Raw genomic sequence first — 16,839 nt, forward strand, 5'->3', positions numbered from 1 at the left:
ATGTATTTCAAATATAACGAGCTTGACAGTAGCAGCACAAGTTTATCTCTGAGAGATGTTGAGGATTACTCATTATGCAATCAAATGTTTGACAGATACAATAATGTTTGCAAACGATTTCAGTGGAACTCAATGCATAAAAAAGCAGCAAAAACTACAGCTAAAATGGGGAGGAAAGCATCATTTTTACACGCCCTGTCCCATACCTGAATCTTTCTGGACCTCTCAGCTTTGCTCGCTTCAGAGAGGCTCCACACTCAAATATTGTCTGGCAGGCATTTCATTATTTTTGAAAGAGAAAAAATTAGTTTCAGAAATGTGCACCCAGTGATTATCCACCAGTCTGAATCCTTTATTTTTTTTATCTGTGACAAGTGCGTATAAAAAGTCATCCTACCTCCTGTGTTTATCCCGAGCTCTATCTCCTTCGCTGTCTCTAACATTCTTTCAATCCAGACTGAGCAGCAGGAGCAGGAGGACGAGGCGCGCCGCCGACAGCAGCACAGACCGGCGGGCTGAGCGCGAGCCCGGGCGCGCGTGCACGCGCCAGAGAAGGAAGGAAGGAGGGCGCGCGCGCGGGGTTGGGGGGGGGGAGCGGCGCGCGTCCCATCGAGGACCACAAAGGAGCGCGCGCGCACGGGCGCGCGCCAGCGACAGCCACCTGCAGCGTGCGGCGCGCGACCCTGGGGGTGGGCTGCGCGTGGCACCTGGAACCTGAGAGTGACAGACAGCCCATGCACGCCCCCCCCCCATCCCTCCCACTGTGTGCAGATTATATTGAAGCCATATATATATATACATATATATTTTAAAAATCCAGTGCATGAACGTGCAGCCGAGCTATCAAAGCGGCGTGTGTATTAGTCTGGACTGGGAGCCACCGTGCACACCCAACAACTGCTCCGAACAAGAGGGGGGGGGGGGGGGAAAGAGACAAGCTGTGCGCACCGTCATAACCAGCCTGCACCAATGCAACAGGCACGTTATCACCAGCGAAATATGTTGTTTTGCATGACAAATTTAACGTAGTATGTATGCTCCATGGCGCTCCCCGAACTATTCATTGTATAAGTACATATGCTCATTTTCCCATCTCTGATATCAAAAAAAAAATAGCAGGCTTTCTGTGCCAACTTATAAGATGACACTGGAGGAGTCCCATATTTGAACGTCAGTCATCTTTGGCTTTTCAGCCCTAAATGCACTGTTGCAATGATGGGCATTTTTCACTCTAATTATGGAACGCCTGATGTAATAGGAGAGCCCGATGCTGGGATAGAAATGATGGTCAGTCAATACCCTGGGGAATTTTCCTCTCTGCGTTTGGGCAGGTGATAACAAACACTTAAATAACTGGGAGGAGATGCCTTCCACACTGGAGAACTTGAGAAGGAGCTAAAATAACTGGCTGTGATGTTGTCATATCCTGATAATATTGCTATAATCATAGGACCACTTAAAAGTTCTAATATATATTATAGGGGGTGAAATTGGACATGAATGGAGATACAAAACAGTCGGTATCGCAGCAGTTGCCCGTTGTATGCTCTGCCTGATATCCAGTTCCATTAACTTCAATGAAACTAAATATTGGGTGTGTTGTATAACAGGCGGCAAAAGCAATTCTGCCTGTTTTGTCTAATTTCACCCCAAAGTGTGTTTTCTTTTACTTATTTGACAACACAGTTCAACAATGAATGGCTTTCCAAAAGTTATCATGTTGTATAGTTTAACTGCAACAAAAGTTCACCATGTGCTTATCAAAAGAAGATTGAATTTTAAAAAATTCTTTATCATATGTTACAAAAAGAAAGAACTTGAACTTATATAGCATCTTTTCTATCCTCAGGACATTTCAAGGTGCTTCGGTTAACTTTTGAAGTGCAGTCAGGATTGTTTTGTAGGGTGAGATGGCAGCCAGTTTTCTCACAGCAAGATTCCACAAAGAGCAATGAGATGAATGACCAGCTAATCTATTTGTAGTGGTGTTGGTTCAGGATGAAAGTTAGCCAGGACAGGAATCAGGGAGAATTCCCTGCTGTTTATGAAAAACACCATAGAATCCTAACGCCCACCTGAACAAGCAGACGGGGCTTTGGCTTAACATCTTACCTGGAAGGCAGCAACTCCTACAATGCTGTACTCCCTCAATACTGCACTGAAGTGTGCTCCAGTCCTGGAGTAGGGCTTAAATCCACAACCTCTGACTCAAAGGCGAGAATACTACTTCTGAGTCCAACTGACACTTAACAATTACTATAAACATTATTACATTGGATAGTTTCCTGACTGTTGTGTGTTTGAGATCCCATAACGAATGTACAGTGTATTAAACATGCACCCTGATTAGAGCTTTTCTTTTTATAAAATTCACATAATATAAACCATAATAGAATAATTTGTTTGGAAAAGCACCCAGAGGGGATTTGTATCATTATTTTATATTACTGCTCTCTCTCTCACTCTCATGAAAAGTGTACACTGATGTGTTAGAATAGTAATTTATAGAAAATCATTTACTGTACATATTATACTATAGATAAGACCACTAATTTGCAGATTTCATGAAAAAATGAATGGAATCACAAAAATCCCAGTAAATGCAGCAATAAAACTAGAATTTGATTTTATCAGGCACCATAAAGAAATCGGCCTAATATAAACTGACAGAATTGCAATCTCAAAACACTGGTAAAAGTCCTGGAATCCCATGCAATAAAAACGGAATATGACTTATGCAATCACCATAGAACAGTGGCCATGATTATATCAGCTAGGGGCCAGGGCTCCCAGAGACCACAGGATTTTCACATGCAAAGGAAAATCCTACTCAAAATTTGTTCTGGGCAGGAACAACTCCCTCCCCACCCACTACCACTGTCGTTCGAGGTCAGCCCTCTTTCAGCTGATACAAATGTCTGAAGAAACGGGATGCATATGGACTGGAAGGTTAGTGTTTTCAGTGTAAATTAGCTGAATAATTAGCTATTAAACAGTCAATATTTATCATTTAGCCAAATAGCATCACAATTACAATGCTTCCTTACTTAAAATTGCACTTAGCTTTTGAGAGTATGTGAGAAAAGAACACAGAAAGATATAACGGTACAGTGGAACATTTTGTAAGAAAACGATCAGAGCCCTGGGTATGTTGCAAAGTGGTAACACGTTAGATTAACTCATAAACTGCTAGCAGAAAGGTTGAGCAGTTTATTGATGTCATCTGAATTCCAATGTGTGCAATTCTAAATAACATAGGCAGGCAGAGGAGGGACATTGTTACATTTTACGAAGCTTCTTTTGCTGACAGCAGGCTTCAGCACTGAACTGCTTGACTTGAACTGAAGTGCTACAGTATTACATGATCTAACTGGAGAGACCATGTGCAATTAGGACTGATAGCTTTAATATCTCACCAATGTAAATGAAACTTAGTGAAATATCTAAAAGTCACAAAATGAATTTAATACACATCTTGATGCAATATTGTATTGGGAATATGGAGTGAGGATGACAAAAAAGTGTATCACTGTGGGCATAACATAGTAGATGGAGCTTACATGTGTAGTTCATACATTTGGAAGCTTTGGAATCTTTAGCCACAGTTCTATAGCCAAATGCAGCATGAGAGAGATCTGACTTACTTTGATCTGACATTAATCTACCTTTGTTTTCACATATCATTTTCATCTATCTTATTCTTCCTGAGGGAGGTAAAAACATCACCAATGAAGGATTGAATTCTGGGGAAAGGATCCCCTAATCCTACAATCTTTCCTTATTCTATCCTGCCTCCAAGTGAGGTCGAGTAGCAGCTACCATAGGAAGCCACTGACCACCAAACCAATGGTGTCCTCCTTTCCTTACTTCAAGTATGCCAAATACACTTAGTTGCATTTGATTACTTTGATAGCATAGCTACATATATAGAACTGATTGGTACGATTATAGATAGGATGGAGGTGAGGATTGTCTATATTATGTTTAGAGGCATTAAGAAAAATAATCCGATGAGCCTCATTTCTCTCACTAGAAAGTTCTTGAAAATGACATTTGAATTAACTATATTAACAAAATTAAAATGTGTAAAATTACAAATTTGAAATTAATTTTTTCTCCTGTTGTGTAATTAACAATTGTACCTAATAAGTACAGCTAAGATCAGAACTGCCAATATATTATAAAGTAATAAGTTTTGTTGTAAACAAATAATGTATTAAGAATTCATCTCCAATCAAACTAATCATGATATTTCTAAAATATTATTAAATTGATGGAATTAAAAATTTCGCATCGAGCATGTGCCCTGTGTCACAACTAAAATGTGGCCTCAGAAGTATAACGGCGCATGAGATTAGATCTCTTGTGTGATGCCTCCAAAGCTTCACACACATGTAGGGCAACAAAACCAAAACTGAATAGATAATCACTTATCTGTTAAGCTGCAATCTAATAGCTGAATGACGAAAAGGGAACAAATCAAAACTAGCAAAAAGTATCAATGAGGAACAAGTATCCAACAGAAAACTGAGCCATCAAATCAGAGAAGAGCAGAGAAGGTTGAGAGGAGATTTGATAGAAGTGTTCAAAATCATAAAAGATAAAGTAAATAAAGGGAAACAGTTCCCATTGGCGGAAGGGTCAAGGACCAGAGGACACAGATTTAAGGTGATTGGCAAAAGAACGAAAGGCGACATGAGGAAAAACTTTTTTACGCAGCGAGTAGTTATGATCTGGAATGCACTGCCTGAAAGGGTGGTGGAAGCAGATTCAATCGTGGCTTTCAAAAAGAAATTGGATAAATACTTGAAGGGAAAAATTTACAGGGCTACAGGGAAAGAGTGTGGGAATGGGACTAACCGGAATGCTCTTACAAAGAGCTGGCATGGGCTCGATGGGTTGAATGGCCTCCTTTTGTGCTGTAACCATCCTATGATTCTAATCACCCAATTTTTTTCAAAGCTACCATTCCCAAACCAACAAGTATCATAAAACAACCAGTCAAACTGCCCAAAAAATGTTTTCACGCTGTATTCAGCTTCCATTTTGCTCGCTTAGGTGAGCACGTGCAGCTAGAAATAACACTTTTAACATAACAAACATATTAAAAACATTTTTTAAAAAGTCCAATAAACTTAGCCATAAAATTGGTTATTTAAGCAGTTTTCCTGACATAAGCCTGCCCTTCTGTCCCTCTCCCAGGGCTTCAGTTAGAAATTTCACTTGGGCCATGTTGGAATTTTCAGACCCAATTGTATGTGTGAGGGAGATGTGCATCATGTGAGCTGTAGTTTTCGCACACTGCAACTGTGGAACTACAATACCCAGAATACACTATGACAACCTGTGTCACATGTCAACCAGGTAAAAAATTAACTGGGGAGTCGTACTCTCTGTGGACAAATTCTGTCCATATGGGATTTTTAGTTTTCACCCTGGAACTACAATACCCAAAGTGTACTGTGCCAACCAGGCAGAAACTTTCCAACCAACTGTAAAACACAGGCGGGGAATAAAAATCAAAAATAAAATGCTTGCAATTTTTTTAGTGTCTCATATAGTTTGAATCATTAAATAAATTTCTGAGCTGATGGTGTTTTTTGGGATGAGGCTTTTTGTATCACTTAGGGAGATTAATGTTCATACCAGAATTAGATGGAGATATTTAAGAGCTACTTTGATGCTGACCTCATAATGGAATCAATCTGTCAAACCCAGGCGATGGTAAATGGCTGCCTCTTCAGATACTGACCATTGGAGACTCAATTGATGGAAATAGACATCTGGGCAATCCTACACCAACAGCCTCAGCAAGAACTATAAATCTACCATGGGAAGTAAGGGGAAGAAAAACATCTTTTATAATCATGTAAATAATTGAGAAAAAGGAGGACGGTTTTGGGGAGGTCAGGGCAAAAACAAATCATACAATCATAAGAAGGAACATAACATAAGAAATAGGAGCAGGAGTAGGCCATACAGCCCCTCAGGCCTACTTCGCCATTCAATAAGATCATGGCTGATCTTTGACCTCAAGTCCACTTTCCCACCCGATCCCCATATCCCTTGATTCCCCTACAGTCTAAAAATCTATCGACCCAGCCTTGAACATATTCAATGATTCAGCATTCACAGCCCTCTGGGGTAGAGAATTCCAAAGATTCACAACACTCTGAGTGAAGAAATTCCTCCTCATCTCAGTCTTAAATAGCCAACCCCTTATCCTGAGTCTATGCCCCCTAGTTCCAGACTCTCTAGCCAGGGGAAACAACCTCTCAGCAACTAGCCTGTCAAGCCCCCTCAGAATCTTGTATGTTTCAATGAGACCACCTCTCATTCTTCTAAACTCCAGAGAGTATAGGCTCATTCTTCTCAATCTCTCCTCTTAGCACAACACTCTCATCCCAGGAATCAATCGTGAACCTTTGTTGCACCGCCTCTAAAGCAAGTATATCCTCCCTCAGATAAGGAGACCAAAACTGTACACAGTACTCCAGGTGTGGTCTCACCAAAGCCTTGTATAATTGTAGTAAGACTTCCTTTCTCTTGTACTCCATCCCCCTTGCAATAAAGGCCAAAATGCCATTTGCCTTCCTCATTGCTTGCTGTATCTGCATGCTAACTTTTTGTGTTTCTTGTATGAGGACACCCAGATCTCTCTGAACACCACTATTTAATAGTTTCTCACCATTTAAAAAATATTCTGTTTTTCTATTCTTCCTACCAAAGTGAATAATCTCACATTTACCCACTTTATACTCCATCTGCTACCTTCTTGTCCAATCACTTAACATGTCTACATCCCTTTGCAGACTTTTTGTGTCCTCCTCACAGCTTACTTTCCCCCAGCTTTATATCGTCAGCAAACCTGGATACCTTACACTTGGTCCCTTCATCCAAGTCATTAATATAGATTGTAAATAGCTGAGGCCCAAGCACTGATCTTTGCGGCACTCCACGAGTTACAGCCTGCCAACCTGAAAATGACCCGTTTATACCTACTCTCTGTTTTCTGTCCGTCAACCAATCCTCTATCCATGCTAATGCATCACCCCCAACCCCATGAGCCCTTATCTTACGTAACAACCTTTTATGTGGCACCTTATCGAAAGCCTTTTGAAAATCCAAATATACTACATCTATTGGTTCCCCTTTATCTACCCTGCTAGCTACATCCTCAAAAAACTCTAATAAATTTGTCAAACACGATTTCCCTTTCATAAAACCGTGTTGATTCTGCCTAATCCACTTCCTTAATAATGGATTCCAGCATTTTCCCCGATTACTGATGTCAGGCTAACTGGTCTGTAGTTCCCTGTTTTCTCTCTCCCTCCTTTCTTGAATAGCGGGCTGACATTTGCTACTTTCCAATCCACTGGGACCATCCTAGAACCTAGGGAATTTTAGAAGATCATAACCAATGCATCCATTGTCTCTGCAGCCACCTCTTTTAAAACCCTAGGATGTAGGCCATCAGGTCCAAGGGATTTATCGGCATTTAGTCCTATTAATTTCTCCAGTACTTTTTCTCTACTGATATTAATTACTTTAAGTTCCTTACTCTCATTTGCCCCTTGGTTCCCCACTATTTCTGGTATGCTTTTTGAGTCTTCTACTGTGAAGACAGATATAAAATATTTGTTTAACATCTCTGCCATTTCCTTATTTCCCATTATAATTTCTCCTGCCTCAGTCTCTAAGGGACCAACCTTTACTTTTGCTACTCTCTTCTGTTTTACATACTTGTAGATGCTCTTGCAATTCATTTTTATATTTCTTGCTAACACAGGAGGTGGCTGTTCGGCCCATTGTGCATGTGCTGGCTCTTTGAAAGAGCAATGAAATTAGTCCCACTCCCCTGTTCTTTCCCCGTAGCCCTGTAATGTTTTTCTTTTCAAGTATTTATCCAATTCCCTTTTGAAAATCACTATTGAATCTGCTTCCACCACCCTTTCAGGCAGTGCATTCCAGATCATAACAACTCGCTGCGTAAAAAAGATTCTTCTCACCTCCCCTCTGGTTCTTTTGCCAATGACCTTAAATCTGTGCCCTTTGGTTACTGACCCACCTGCCAGTGGAAACTGTTTTTTCTTATTTATTCGATCAAAACCCTTACTTTCATGTTAAGTAAACACCGTGAATCCATCCAGGAAGCTAGAACAAAAAATGTAATATAAATAGCTGTGATTAAGAGGTTTGGGAGGGAGGAACAACGTTACTTGTAATTCAAGCAAGTTTTGTAAATAGGAGGTAAATAGTATTATAAGTATTGCGAGGCCTGTGTCTTTAGTGTCAGTAAGGTGTGTCATATTTTTGCTTCCAGTAGATCATGTGATATATTGCTTCAGTAAATTTGCTGTATTACTGTGATGGGCAACCCACTCTCATGTTTATGTTGCAATGAACTATGGTAAACATCAGAAACTGTGCACCAGGTCTCGAACTATCCATGAGCAATGCCATGGGAGATCTACTAAAAGAAAATGAAATTTCAGAACAGTTGGTAGTCAAAAGTTTAATTAAATTACTCATATCTGATGCATGAGCGTTGAATAATGAGGGATTAAAATCAATACACGATAATGAACTGTAAGTCAATGCTCATTATGTTAGCTTTTGAAATCACAATGTTTTATTATTTTGCCATAGAAACATATTACCCTAATTTGTTATTGGGGCACATGCATTGTCATTTCACCTCATCCACTTCTTTCTCCCTTTGGATTGTTTTCACAGATGAAAAGCTGTTGTTACTGCGGTGATTTTCACAGACTGAGCGTTACAAGTCATACTTTCCTGAAGGTTATGTTTGCCTACAGGGCTAAGAAAATGTCAGGGAGGCTGATTCCATTTCAGTGGCATAAATAGCCATTTCCCACTAGATCAAACCCATTTTTCATATAATGTAATGCAGAATTTTTAACATTTCACTGTTGAGACAATGTCCCTGTTGTTAGTCTACATAAACTGTTATTTAATAACTGTTAAAAATCAGGCCTACACATGGGACAGGCAGTACGGTGGGCTAAGACAGTGTTTTGAGACATGCCCTTTATAGATCTCAGCTTGTCTGATACTTCAGCCCACCAACACCATATGTGATGAATTCCAGCAGTTTATGGTTGGATGGTTACATAGCTTGAACCAATATGGGGAAAATTAACAATTCTACTGTAGTTTGCCAGGAAATAATAAGCTTCAATTAAAATTTTGGATATATATGGATTTCTTACTTAAAAAAGACAAGTTGTTACATTTTGCACTTCAGCTCACTTAATCACTCAGGCTACAACGGAATCTAAATTAATAATGGTCTTTGCCCAGAAGTTAGTTTACAGTATTAGATGTAAATAACTTCTGCTAGATTTACAATATTTATATACTGAACAATATAAATACGAATGATTGGGGAACATTTTATTCTCGGACCAGAATTATATATTAAAGTAATGGGTTTGATTCAAGGGGTTCTCAAAAGAAGATCCACATCACAAGGCCTAAAAGACCCAGAATGAATTTACAGTATTATGTCACTATATCTCTGCACTTTCAGTAATTATGTTATTCTAGTGGTCTGCATATGTACCAGGTTACACATGGTTTCAGGTGGAGTGTTTGCTAGTATTTAACTGCATGCACAAACAAAAGTATCACTCTTGGCAAGATATTTTCGATTCTGTTTGCCTGTTCTGGAGATTCAGGTGGATATTAAACATCCAGTGGCAGTATTCAGAGAAGAGCCGGGAGTTCGGGTGGTGCAGTAGGTTAGCACATTACCCGTGTTTCAGTGTGGAATCATGAGATAAAAGTCCTCACTGTCACCAGCTCTAAAGGCTTTCTGTACAACGTACTTGAGGCAGTTTCATCCCAGTTCATATTGGTTGTGTCTCCACACCACAAAAGTAATTCAACATTAATTTGCACTAAAATGACAGTCTTATTCAGAGAATGTGTCGGAAACAGAAGAAAAAATCGGTAAAGTTATGAAGAAGGCTGGTGTTTGTTTGCTGGGACTATCACAACTCAGAAAGGCCCCTGTGATGGAAGCAAAGGTCATCATGTCTCAAATAGGAAAAAAAAAATTATTTTAAACTAGGTAGACAATTGTAATTCGAAGACCACATTTAGGCTGCTATATTCTTCCTTTGTCTTTATGAGAAGAAGCACAATACACAAAATTATCTAGAGGTAGCTGTTAGTTTTGAGTTGAGGTGACCAGCTGCTGGCAGTGTCATTGTCTGTAATCAGAATCTAACCAGGCTCCTGGGTACCCAGACTCTGCCCTGATTTATCTATCGCCCCATGTTAATATCATTTCAACCACTTAACCATATCCTGTTTTTCATTTAAATACTTTACAGGTGATTCTACGTCATCTTTCGTGTGTGTGTGTATTTTTCCCTTCTCTTTGTTCTGCTCCTTTTTAAATGCTGCTCATCTATACTTTTTAGCAGTTCTGATAATGGAGGGTCTACATCTGAAACGCTAACTTGTCTGTTCTCTCTGCAGATGCTGACTGACCTGCTCAGTGTTTCACTGAAACTTAGAAGATTCTGGCAGTTAAAATCACCTATGGAACTCACCCACCGACATCCCAATCCGGGAAAGATTCTGGAAAGAACACTAAAAGTGTGGATTTGATTATTTTCCGAATGGTTTAAGCGTTGTGTAAATCAAACATTGTACTACTGGTTACTTGCGAAATGTTTTTACTTCTGTGTAATTATATTACTTATAAATAAATGCAATTATTAGTTTTAGATTGCACACAACGATTTGACGGCATGGTATTTTCTGCCTTTTGAAGGGACAAGATATTGTGGTGGGCAGCCCATGTAATCTTCAGAGCAAAACTATTAAGGTCAAAAGGGAAATATTTAGTCCTGCGGCACTTTACCCCATTCATGTCATGTATAAAATTGCAAGTTTCAGTTTATAGAAGCTGCAGGTCCACTTATGAAAACTGTCTTACTGCTGTGAGCCTGAATTATAAGATGTAAGGGAATCTCAGTTGTAACACCCGCTACTCCAGATCATGTAGCAAGCATGCAGACCAATAGAACAGCAGTTACTGACAACTCTATGATTATTGATAGTAATATAATAAAGGCACTCTGGTTCTTTTTAGGATGTGGACTTCCTCAATCAAACATAATGCGACAATTTTTCAAAGTTAATTCTCAGGATGTAGGCAAAGTCGGCATTTATTGCCCATCCTTTGCTGTTAATACTTAACTATTAAGTATTTAATACTTAATCCTTATGAGGAGACATTCAGGGAATAAGAAGAGCAGGAATTATACTGTATTCAGTTATTCATTGTCTTGAGTATAATCCAAGAAGAAAATGTTCCCCAATTTTTCATGGGTTGTATAACTAGAACATTCTGTACATTAAGCTAATTGAAATGAATAAGCACTCCGTAACATAGTTGTGCAGTATTGTTATTGGGTCAAGAACAGGAATTATTTGGAAAGAATTTAGTATATTGGTAATTGATTCATTTATGTGTATTCATTTATACAGTAATCACAGTTCAACTGATCCTGATGCCTTGTGCATGTAAACCACATGCTACTGGAAATGGATCTAAGCTCTTAACAATTCAAATGAGTGACACAATGCCAGGTATGGGACTGACAGTGCAGACCAGATGGTTTGAGGTTCAATCCCCAGTCTGCACTAAGTTAGCTGACCTCATCTGTGGTAATGATGCTATAATTGGTCTCAAATTAGTCATTCCTGATTATTGGAAACAGCATGTTTGTGAATGTTGGCTATTGGACCGTGGCTGGTGCACATGGAATTGTACCCCAACACATGTCAGCAGCTTAAACAGAGGAGAGAAAGACAGAATATTGTGGTGGGGGGGGGGGCAAACAAATAACTTCAAAAATGGATGTGTAATGAATGCCATTTTTCCAGATGCAGGCTCCTTTAGGCTTTACATAAGTTTCAACATAGTACAACTGCTAGGCTACAGCTTTAGCTTTACACTGTTTTTTTCTGATCAAAAAAGGTGCCTCCTACTGGATTGATTATAGCTTCACATTGTGATAAAAGTTATGGAAAAAAAAAATCACCTACCAGTTTGCTTGTCCTTTCAGTTGAAGAGAATTTGTGGAGGTCAATGCCTACGAGGGACGCAGTAAACTAAATTAAAATGGCATGTACTCTTTTCTCTGGGAATTTAGCCAGGCTCAAGTGATGAAGATTGCCCTATTACTGTCAAGAATCATAAATCAATTTGGTCAGTGTAATAATAAGCCCTAATGAAAAATCTCTATTCTCCAAATACCTTTAAGTTTTTTTTGCCCCATATTCCAATTAGTTTTGACCCACCTTTTTGGTCTTCCCACAACTCAGACAGAAACAAAGGGGAAAGCAATCCCTTCTCAGGTATCTGTTAGTACTAGTCTTTAGCAGAACACCAGCAGATGCTTTAGACTAGCCCAGGGTGACTCAGCATTTGATTTTCTCTTCCGTTGCTGGGGAGAAATGGTTGCCATTGGCTCAGTGCCCTCTCTGACAGCAGAGTCCATTTCAGTGCCAATTTGCTGAATCTACATAACTCCCTCCATTTATGTTGAGTCACACAGATTAGTTGAGGAGATAACTGAAATGGAACAAAGAGTACTACTCTGAATTTGGAGTTGACATTATGTCAGGAATACACAGAAGATCTTGTCTTTGCAGTGACTTGCTCTTTCCCTCATCATTAAACATTATGCTGAGTGTGTATTGGGAAAATCCCCTAAAGTGATACCAGGCATGGTTTATACATATCTTGCAGTTTAATATTGCTGTTATTTTGCCCCATAATCTGCAACTTTTCCCCCTAAACCCTTCCACTATACCTTTTCCCACCTTCAAAAACCTTCTTAAAACCTCTCTCTTTGATTGCACCTTTGACCACCTACCTTAATTTCTCTCCTACTCCTGCTCAAATCTGCTTGGGATATTTTGCAATGCTAAAGGCATTATGTAAATGTAAGTTGTTGATGCCTAGCTGAATCTGTTTATCGTCCCAGTTGTACTCTGTATTTGGCTTCAGCGCACAACAATTGGAAAAAAAAAGAGGGGAGATGAAGAGATATTCAGGGAATAAGAGCAGCAGGAATTATACTGTATTCAGTTATTCATTGTCTTGAATATGGAAAATGTTTCCTTAAAAATTGTTCTTAAATATCTTAGTTAATGCACTAGTTCAAACTGACTTGTTGCCAACCCTTCATGTGGAAGTTAGTTCCAACCAGAAGAGAGCTTACGTGAGACACAAAGGTAGTTTATCTGGCGATTTTAGAATTCCCCTTTAAGTATCTGCAGGTAACGCACCAAGAAGGAAAATGCAGAATCCCCCAGCTAATAGTGCCAGTTAAGACATAACGCACAGGAAAATATGAGCTTCGTCTAATTCATTAGTCAGTGCTGCCACCTATAACTTCGAGGTAATGACACTGAAGAATTTAAGCCACTTTTATATAGACATTGCTCAATTCAAATTCCAGGAGAGCAGCATATGTGAGTTGGCTCTCAGATAGCTATGCTGCTAAATCCAGCTCCCTTATCCTGCTTATAGGTCATGGCCTTCTGGAATCTAAATTCAAGCAGAAGCTATTGATTCCATTACTAGTTTGTTCTGCTCATGTTTCCTACTCAGAAAGTAGAATCCCAGAGGTTCATGGATAAAACTGCCCTAATCAGTTTTCTGGGTTGGAATTATAGAATGCTCTTCACATTTCTATATTTTTAACATATTCAGGTATGATTTTTTGCTTTTGGTTCTAGCAGCAGTAATATTAGGTTTGTTAATGGCACTGTTTCCTTCTTTGAAATCTTATGTTGTTTGCTGGGAGTATTTTTTTTTACCATTTTGGGATTAATGTTAATGCTGAAAATCTGGCCTATCTCAGTTTATCTTTAATAATCCCAATTTCACACTTTGAAGTTGGTTTAATAGCCACATCACTGTAATAAATTGGATAGCCAGACGGTGAAGGATAGAATACTTGAGCCTGATCTTCAGTTGCTTCCAAGTCTTTATTCACAGAGTTCCACATTACCCACTGCACACCCCCGATAAGCTTTCATATAAATGGGTACAAGAGAGTCCCCAGTTGATAAGCATCACCTGAATACAATTAACACTAATTGATATAAATCATATGGATACAATTAACAATAACTAGTGTAGTGGTCATGGTACTGGACATAAACCAAAAGATTGTGAGGTCACTGGAATCAGTGGAAAAGAAAATAGGGTGGTTTCTATAACGGGCGCCCAACACGAACACCAGTTTTATGGTCCGGTGCTCAGTTCAAAATTAACCCTTTGGCTTCCTAACAGCCGTCTGTTTGTTCTCTCAAGGATTTCAAATAATGTAAGGCAGTGTGGACTGCTGCATTATAAAGGAATCGTAGGTGCACTCTGGATAACAGGCATTAATAACAGGATCACATTTCTATGGTCTGAAACCACCTGAACAATTATGGAGTGGTATCCCTTGCTCTTCATGAATGCATTCAGGTTGCCCTAGTGGCCACATAGATTCCATCTAGAATGGGAAGCCTGCCAGGCAGTAAAAGTTCTGTGCTCTGTCCCCAGTTGGTGCCTCCTTTCCACTGGAAAAGTGATAAAAGATGTTTTCCCTGTTAAACATCGCACCAGTCACTTGCTTTAAACAAGGTATGAACTACAGACTGGCTTACCTGACAGATATCCACTATGGTGGCCTGGAAGGGTCCTGTTACATAGAAGCTAATGCCATTATGATCTTCACAATTATGGTATGAACGACTCCTGGTCCTTGAGGTTATCTGTAAATCAGCCTACAGCACATTGCATAGCTCAGTCACTGCCTCTGCAGTGAAGGATCGGCAACAAAAACAGGTCTCATCTGACATACGCAGGTAGGAATGGCATGGCCTGTAAGTGCGTCCTTTGGCATTGATAGAAGCAAACTTGATCGAACCAACATCACTAAAACAGATTATCTTGTCATTTTATCTCATTGCTGTTTGTGGGACCTTGCTGTGTGCACATTGGCTGCCACGTTTCCTGCATTACAACAGTGACTACAATTCAAAAAGTAATTAATTGGCAGTAAACGCTTTGGGACATTCTGAGGTAATGAAAAGCGCTATATAAATGCAAGTTCTTTCCTTTCTTTCTTTGATGTGTCGTTGGGCATTTAGATTTTGCCCCTCACAAATTGGTCCTTTTCATCCAGCACTTTGGGAATAACCAAAGGGATTTCCATTCTCCCAACATTGTTAGCTGCAACTTTCACTGCAGCATCAATTGCCAAGGCTTTAGAAGAGTGTTACCTAGCAAACTGTAGGCTCCAGCAAAAAGGCATAAATACACAGAGAGGAGAAACAGTATGCAAGATGTTCAATGGAGAAGGTGATAAATGCTCCCTGCCAGAAAAAAACTCCACTTCAACACAAATGAGTGAGCTTGTTTTAAGAATTAATCCAAATTAGACCAGGCCTGATGAGTTATCACGCATCCATTTTATTTGAGTAAGCTGTGCACTGGGGACAGAATCTCAACCAAAGTCATGAAATTCAGCATGACTTTCATGACATCAGCATGCTGATGTAAATAAGATAACAATGTAAATGTGGAATTGACATGCCTGCATCGCAGAATTCTTTCCCGCAATCACACCTTACAAATTGGGTGCACCATGAATCAGATTCCCAATTTTCTGACCTATACACAATACCAGCAAGGCATGGCGCTATGAGTAGAAAATTGGGCTTTAAGTCTCAAATTATTTTTTAAATAATGTATAAGAAATACCATTCTATGTGTAAGATTAGCATAGTAACACTTAATAATTTTAAATGAACTAATGTCTTTTGTTGAACTAGTGAAGTAATATCAATAAGTGTTTTTTAATATCATAAATAGTAATTTCTAGACTACCTTCCTTTAATGAAGCAAGATTACTACAGCTGATTTATCTGTTCTATTTGAAGGTTATTTTTCTGTGACCATAACGTAATAAATGAGACCTGGTACTCTGATGGGAGCAATGACTCCACTCAGTCTGAAGGAGAGACCTGTGCCCTCTGTGCTTCTCAACATATGACCGCATCTTTATCAAATTACACCTTAATACCAACCAAACCAAAAGAGTAAGATTACTTCAGCCTTACCAAGAAATCCATTTTCTGCAATTTTAAATTCACTGCAGGAATAGGTTGCCACTGGCCTGAAGAACAAAAGTATCAGTAAGTGAAAATGGTTTCTCTCAGATAGTCTTAATAAATTCTTTTATTCACTGTACATTTTAGTTAGAAGCAGTATGGTACACTGGTGAATGCACTGAGATCAGATGTGAGAGTAGATGGATCAGAAACAAGCACACCGTCTTTGGGAGCTATATAAAAAGTATGTTATAGCAAGGGATATATGTCGTCTATGTTTGTATATATAAAAATAAGTACCTCACCATTAACGTTTGAGCCAAGGATCAAAGCCAAATCAAAATTAAGCCATCTTTAGTACTTCAATTGCAGTGGAATACTCACAATATCTAATTACTCACCATTACTTTCAAATGAGTTATTAGGCATTGTATACTGGCAAGCAATTGAACATTAATGGGTACAAAGAAAAGGAGAGATTGGTCCATTACAGAACGTTGTAACACAATTATTGAGTTTTATCTTTTGCCCTATGGCCACCATGTTATGAAAATGATTTAATAATTTATTTCTAAACATTTATAGGATTAACTTAGTTCAGCAAAATAACACTGACCTTGCAAATGGCTCTTTTCATTTAGTCTACTAATTTGCAAAAATGATCTCTTTCAACATGTACGT

The sequence above is a fragment of the Heptranchias perlo genome, chromosome 30 (genome assembly GCF_035084215.1).
Source record: "Heptranchias perlo isolate sHepPer1 chromosome 30, sHepPer1.hap1, whole genome shotgun sequence".
NCBI classification, from domain to species: Eukaryota; Metazoa; Chordata; class Chondrichthyes; order Hexanchiformes; family Hexanchidae; genus Heptranchias; species Heptranchias perlo.